The 7,668-nt window shown below is 32.8% G+C and overlaps 1 long non-coding RNA gene across 1 annotated transcript; it reads right to left on the bottom strand.

The window, feature by feature from the left end:
• On the bottom strand, positions 585–2,859 carry LOC107608455. Its single transcript, XR_001612866.2, has 2 exons — positions 2,631–2,859; positions 585–873 (listed from the first exon to the last, which is right to left on the bottom strand). It is a non-coding gene; the product is annotated as an uncharacterized LOC107608455 (long non-coding RNA).

Genomic DNA, 7,668 nt, shown 5'->3' with positions numbered 1-7,668 from the left:
AGTAGTGGTTAAGTAAAAAAAGACTATTGCTGGAAGTGATATTGCAAGAAGAAAAAATAATTACAATACAAAAATTTTTCAAAGAAAAAAAAATAGCATCGAACAAGAATTAAGAAAAGAGAATGATGATGATAGAATTGGTGTAAGTGTTAATAATAGTAGAGGACATAATAATGATGATAAATTATGATTGCATAATAAAAATAGTAGAGATAGAAGTTATAACGACGAGGATGAGAAAGATGTTGGTAATGGTGGTGATAGTTGGATTAATTATGAAAGATATGATTAACTACCTCGACAAAAAATAGAGAAGAAGATATAACTATTAATGAAGAAAGAAATGAAGTGAAAAAAATGTGAAGTGTAACACCCTACCACATAGAGCTTTACGTCTAGAACGTAAATCAGAGGTGGCAAGGCGCTATAACCTCTAAAAGTAAAAATACTTATATATGTGATAAGAGTAATATAACTAGGAACCTTGAAAGAAACGGTACGATCAAAATAAAAGCGAAGATACAACGCTCATGGCCAACGATAAGACAGAAAATTTATATAGAAAACCAAAAGATAGATATATATAGGATTCCAACCGGTAAATATAATCAAGTTCTAGACTCGACCTGCGAAGTAAAGACCGGCTAGAGTGTGTATATATATATGACCCCAAAGAATACCCTAAACCCAAGCTACAAACTTATTTTTCCAAGTCAACCTTTAGAAGGGACAAATTAAAACATAATATATACAAAGTGGAGAATCTATATATATACATGTATAAACATAAATAAAATACAACCTTAAATTTCAAGAGTTCTGAGCTTCCAGAAAGTCTCCAGAATGCTCAGTGCAGTGCTGTCCGATCTGCATCTGAAAAACAACATGTATGGAATGAGAACCGGAGGTCTTCAACATAGTAAAGGTGCCCCACATAGTCAATATAAATTAAAAGGTCCCGAAAAAATCAGAGGCAATCCTAGAACTCCGATACTCAGATATAAAGCTTAGAGTTAAAGTTTAAAATCATACTACAAGGTGGATTATCTAAAGTTCTTAAATCTAACTCAATTCTACTTATTTCCTCAGCTTCTCACCTTCCTCCAATCCTCCAAAACTCCGGTGCACAGATAAACAATACAGACAAAGCAAACACAAGTAGGATACATATACAGCAGGTAGTAAATATAGCAAGTAAGTATAATAAACACATAGTCAAGCTCAATTAATGCACAATCAAACAAAACACACATATGCATATGATGTATGCCTGCCCTATGCCTAATGAGTCTCATCCATCGGCTATAAAGTCAAACCCGATATGTCCGGTAGCTAACCCTGTACAGAACACCAAACACGGACCAAGTGGGACAACGTCTCAACCCTTGCATCTTACCTGCGTACCCGAAGTAAGGGAACAACCTCAGCCTTGCCTCTTATCCAGGCGGTGTTTCAGTTCTCAACCTGAAGCAAGCGGTGACAGAACTCAACCCTTGCATCTTTTCTGGAGTCTTGAACTCTTATCTGAAGCAAGTGGATAATACCACAGCATCTTACCCGGCTTATTGGCTCTTACCCGAAACAAGTGGATAACACCACTGCATCTTACCCGAAGTCACATTCAGAAATTCATTCTCATTATCTTTACAATTCATTCATATTCATTCAATTTCATAGTCAAACTCATTTCTCATCATTCTTCTTCCTCATCTCTTTTCCGGAGCATGTGAACAACACCACTGCCTCTTATCCAATCACACATATCTCATTATCATTATAATTTATACTCAAAACACAATTCATTCTTTTCTAAAAGCAAACTCAAAATGTAATCTTTTTCTTTTTAACTAAAAACCAAATCATAAAATTCTTAAAAATCCAAATCTTCCTAAATAACCACTTCAAATGAAACCTCCTATTTTCATAAAAATTTTGCCAGCATCTTCTCTAAAACTTGGACTTTGCCACTCTTCAAGGGTCCCAACCACCGAACCAAACACCTCTCGGTCCCATTTCCAATATCAAATTATTTCAAAGCAAAACAAATTCCAATATTAAATCTTTTCCAAAAACCAACCAACTCTAATAGCAAACCGTTTACAAAATTGAATCACACATCACATACTATATACACAATCCATCAATAATTTATTCAGTTCATTCCTATCTTAATACCTTCTAGCCTAAATTTTCACATGACATTAAATATTAACTACGAGAAACCAAAACCATACCTTGGCCGATTTTTCCCTAATGCTCAGAACACTTCAAATATCCATCGTTCCTCAAGCTCTAAAACTCTAGTTTCTCTCCATTGAAAATTCAACTTCCAAGGTTCACTCCCAAGCATCCAATTTCACCAATTCAATCTCTAATTCAACATAAATTTAATCTAATACATACAATTCCATACATAGTCACAAATCAATACCTAAACTTCACAAAATTAAAATATTCACAAGGGATACAAGTTTCTCACTTTATCTATGGATGATATGCGTGAAACCCAATAATTATCCACTACTAGAGTACTCCTAAACCATCAAAATCACAAAATCTCTCAAATACCAAAACCTAAAATCACGAATTGAAGAGGAGTGAGAACTGACATGAAATATTAATTTTCTTACCAAATTATTGGGTGGATTTTGTAGAGAATTTCGAGACGAACGCATGGTCGCTGACGGCTTGTCAATCGGAGATCTGGATTGAAAGTTATGGACGATTGAATTTTTGGAGGAATAAGGGTTAGGTTTTAACGTTAACCAAGCTTCTTCAACGTGTTTGCAGGATTGAAGAAAAAGAAGGCTTATCCTCGGTATTTAATAGGTTGGGCCTTGGGTCCGGTCCAATTGATTTGGTCCGTTGGTCTATTTTTGGGCCAGAATCTTTAAATTTAGTATCAAAAATTATATTTTAATTATTTCTACTTTTTTAAACTATAAAATTTAAGTTTCTAATTTTTTTAAATAATAATTAATTTATTAGTTAATTATTTACTAATTACCCAGAGTTTACATGAAAAAAGGCAGAGAAAACAGATGGAAGGAGTGTGAGGAGGGAAACTCACATTTTATTTGTTGAAAATCTACCTGATGAGATAATTAAAATAGTCCTATACAAAATTTTTGGCAGGATGTAAAGGGGGTTTCCAATTATGTTTACATTCAAGGAAACCAAGAAAGGGAGTAAGAGACCGTTTGCATTTGTTCGATTTAATTCAAGAGAAAAGCTAATCTGGGCGGTAGAAACTAAATGAAAAAGTTATCAGTAGAAGAAAAATTACAGTAGCAGAATCAAAATATTCCAGAACCTTTTATCGAATACAAAAAAGTCATAATTGGAATGAAGAAGGGGGGTTGTAAGAGGAATATGGTGATGGATAAAAAGAAAAATGTTGTTGTTGGTAACAAAAAGCAAGTATGGATTCAAACAAAGTATAAATATGTGATGCACAAATCTTTATGCCAGCATTAGCAGCAGAGGAAAACGATGTAGGCAGAGTACTCTGAGTCTTAGAACTTAGAAGGATCTTCTTAAAAGAAGGATCATTGGTGCTAACTTTTAGCTTAGGTTTAATTATTCTGTTAATTTTTATAATTTATTAAATTTGTAATTAAGTATTTATACTTTTTTACTTTCAATAAGATTTTTACACTGTTTTTAGTTTTATAATTAGGTCCTTTTCATGTTAAAAAATGTTAAAATTAACAGAATATTCGTCCCAAAAAATATATGGTCAAAGATCTAATATGGTTATTAATTATGGATACCTTCAATTTATGAAGAAATATTTCGTTAACTCTAATATTTTTTACATTGGCAAGAACTTAGTTACTAAATTAAAAGAAGTGTATGGACCAATTGATAAAAAAAAAGTATAGAAACCTAATTACAAATTTGATAAAATTATAGAAACTAATAGAATAATTAAACTTTTAACCTATCAAGTTTGGCTCTATGATGTATAAGATTAGAGATGGTTGGATAGGTTCGGGAATGATCGGATGTAGGGACCTTGGTCCATACAAATGTGTCTTTACTCTGAAAAGTATTGAAGATGGAGATAAGGCTCTTAATAGTCCGCTTCTTAATTTCCTATTTTGATGAATTGAGGCCACAGTGGAATTTTATGTGAACCATGAGCAGACAAGTTTGGATTGAGCTCATGGAAGTGCCTGTTCAAGCATGGTTCTTGGACACTTTTTCAAAGACAGGAAGGAGATGGGAAAATTTACTAATAATAGAGGATTTAAAGGAGGCGAAAGTTTCTTTTAGTGTAGCAAGAATTTTAATGAATTCATACCAATGGAAAGTCATTTAAGAGTAGTTCACACTTAAGATACAAGGAGGTGAGTATGAGGTTTATATGAAAAAGATGGGGGAGAAAGGTTTACAAGGCACATGTTCACTCGGATAGAAGGGATAGACACGATGTTGTTGAAAGTGAAGGCAAGAATGACTATAATGGACCTCGTTGGACCCGCCAGGAGAAAAAAAATGATCCAACAGCCATGGATGCAAGAGATGAGAGCTCAAAGGTAGTGCAAGAGTCAGTCTTAGGGGATGAGGGCCAAGGGAGACACGTACCAGGTGACCCGATTCTTGAGGAGTTGATAAATCAAAATTGAAAAATATGTTGAGCTGTGATTGCGGCAGCTTGAGGATGGGGGTGTACATTAGAAGTGGAGTTTAAATTTTTTTTTTAAGGAAAAAAAATAACAATTTAAATAAGTCTAATCTAATATCAAACCTTTAAAAGAAGGTTGAAAGTAAGTGAAATGCTGACCTCTCTTGAAGGAGAAGGGATGAAGGTTGGGTTCTTTAAGGTGTTTTTCTTTCTATATAAGTTATTTGTGCTCCCTCACTCAATCCATTCATTCATTTCATGTATAATATCATTAGCCATGTCTCCTTCTTTTGTTTGTATTTATTTCTTTTGCATTTAAAGAATGTGTACTGCTCCTTATTGCATTAAATAAAATCTTGGTGTAACTATCGTTTACCATGCATTATGTAATCATTGTTATTCGGAGCTACCAATTTCTCTTATGTATAGCTTTCCCCTTTCATTTCAGACTAATCAGCTACTCTGTTACATGCCTGATTTCAATTAATATTTTCATTTTGTCTTTAATTCCATTCTCAAATCCTTCATCATGTACCCTTTTCTCTCTTCAGTTATCGTAATTCTATCATGCCCCATGCCTTCAGAATTTCCACTCATTGGCTGACCTCTACTACAATGGAGCATTTAAAGGTTTTTCAATCTAATGCAATCAGATCCTCTTTATTACAACATGCTTTGGTTATCATTCATATACCTGAATAAATATGCATGCATTTCTTAAAAGCAATATTTTTGTGCAAAACTAAATCTTTTTCTCTTTGTTCTTCCCCAAACAGTTGCTTTTGTCTTTCTATATTTGTCAAGGAAGTATGAGAACTATTTTTAGGCTACTTCATTCTGTCTGGAAATCAATTCTGATATGTTTATAAATATATTTGCATTTATTTTTTATTTTTATTTTTTTCCCGTGGTCGTAATTTCATACTCATTTTCTGTTTTATATCATGTTAAAAATTTAGGACGTTGGAGAGATCACTGCATTATTCTATAGAAGCTTCATATATGTTATTTCTAACTCTTTGGTATTCATAGATGCTTACTGTGATACCATCGACATAAGAATACAGAAAGGGAATTGTATTGCGATCATAGTTGAAGGTTACCAACAACTATTGGAGAAATATCATCTTAATTATGGTGGTTGGCTTAAGGTCAAATATGTTGGTAGGAACAAATTCTTTATTGATCAAGTAATAGACCACAACATGCACTTAGTTTCTAACTATACAATCCCCATTAAGTTTTTACTGGATAACAATAAATTTGTCGTCAAAGACGTCAATGTGGACTCAACTGATCATGCAATTCTATTGGTTGACGGGGACGCATACGTTCCTTCAAGTAATGTAGGCCTTGTATGTCCAACACAAACTCCTGACAATTTGATGATATCCTTAGATCATCCTTCCTCTGAAAATCAATTTTTTATGACCTCAATATTGTGCAACTAAATTCCTCTCGATATTCATAATTATATGTCTTTTATGAAAATTTTAGGATTTTTTTAATCATAGCGTGGAATCCTATTTCATGAATTTTTTCAATTAAGATGCAACCAAATCATCTCCTATCTATGACAATTCTGCAGAGTATTAAAGCTTTCAAAAAAGATGAGGCTTATTGCTGAAGGTACTATTGAGTTGATGATGATGTCAAACATTTTGCAGAATGGTTAATTAAGATTAGTGATGGGTTGACTGGTGATTCAACTAATGGTGAGTCTCAGGTTGTCATACCTGAAGACATTCTATTTAATGATACCCATGATGGGTTTCAAAAACTGGTTTCATTTGTCTACGCAAAATTATTGCCAAACTTGAATAACATTAACTACTTTAAGGAGCGCACAATTTTAGCACCCACACTTAAAGTTATGCATGCGGTCAACAATACAATAATGGAATACTTTAACACTAATGAAAAAGTGTATTTTAGTTCGGACTCATTATGTGCTGAAGAGAGCAACATAGAATATAAGTTGGATGCTATCACAACTGATATTTTGAATTCTATAAATTATTCAGGTTTACCTAGCTACGAACTGAGACTTAAAGGTGGTGTACATGTTATGCTTCTGAGGAATATAGAACCAAGCAATAGATTTTGCAATGATTTACAAGTTAGGAGATTAGGTAATCATGTCATTGAATGCAATATCTTGACAGGTGATAAGTCTGGCAAAGTAGTTTTAATCTCACACATGCATATGGTGTCTAACAATAAAATTCTATCATTCAGATTTCAACGCAGACAATTTTATTGATAGTCTCTTTTACAATGACAATTATTAAATGGTTTAATTACTCTATTGGTCTCTATAGTTTCGCGAAATTTTTAATTAGGTCCCTATACTTTTTTTCCTTTTAATTGAGTCATTGCACCAAATTTTTTTTAATTGAGCCCCTATACTTTTTTTTTCCTTTTATTTGAGATCCTGTACCAATTTTTCTTTTTTTAGTTGGGTCCTTATACAATTAAGCCAATTACTACTAAGAGGGACCTAATTGAAAAAAAATTGGTGTAAGGGTCCAATTAAAAGGAAAAAAAAGTATAGAGACCTAATTAAAAATTTTGCAAAAACTATAGGAACTAACAGAGTAATTAAACCTTATTAAATCACACGGCCAAACTTTGAGCACAATAGGGCTATACCTACCAAAACTTATTTTCGCACATGGTCAATTATACGTTGCTTTGTCTATGATGAAGTCTAAAAGCAATTTGAGAGTTCTAATCAAGAATAATAGTTTACTTAAGGGTAGTTCTACTTTGAATGTTGTGTACAGAAAATTTTTTTATAATATGTGAGACTAAACTGTTAAATTTTTATGTTTAAAAACTTCTCTATTTATATAATTCGGTATTATTGATTAATAAATTGTGGACACATTTATAAGTAGAAGTTTTGATGTTAGTAATTAGGTGTTAAAATATTAAGTGTGTTATTTTTTGTGGAACATGCTTTATGTAAATATGAAGGGGGATGATATATGTGTAGATATAATTTAAGTTTCTTCTAGTGAGAAGAGAGGGGGGGG

This window comes from Arachis ipaensis, chromosome B07 (assembly GCF_000816755.2).
Source record: "Arachis ipaensis cultivar K30076 chromosome B07, Araip1.1, whole genome shotgun sequence".
Lineage (NCBI taxonomy): Eukaryota > Viridiplantae > Streptophyta > Magnoliopsida > Fabales > Fabaceae > Arachis > Arachis ipaensis.
Note: the sequence above shows the minus strand (reverse complement) of the source record. Positions and strands in the feature narration are given on the sequence as shown.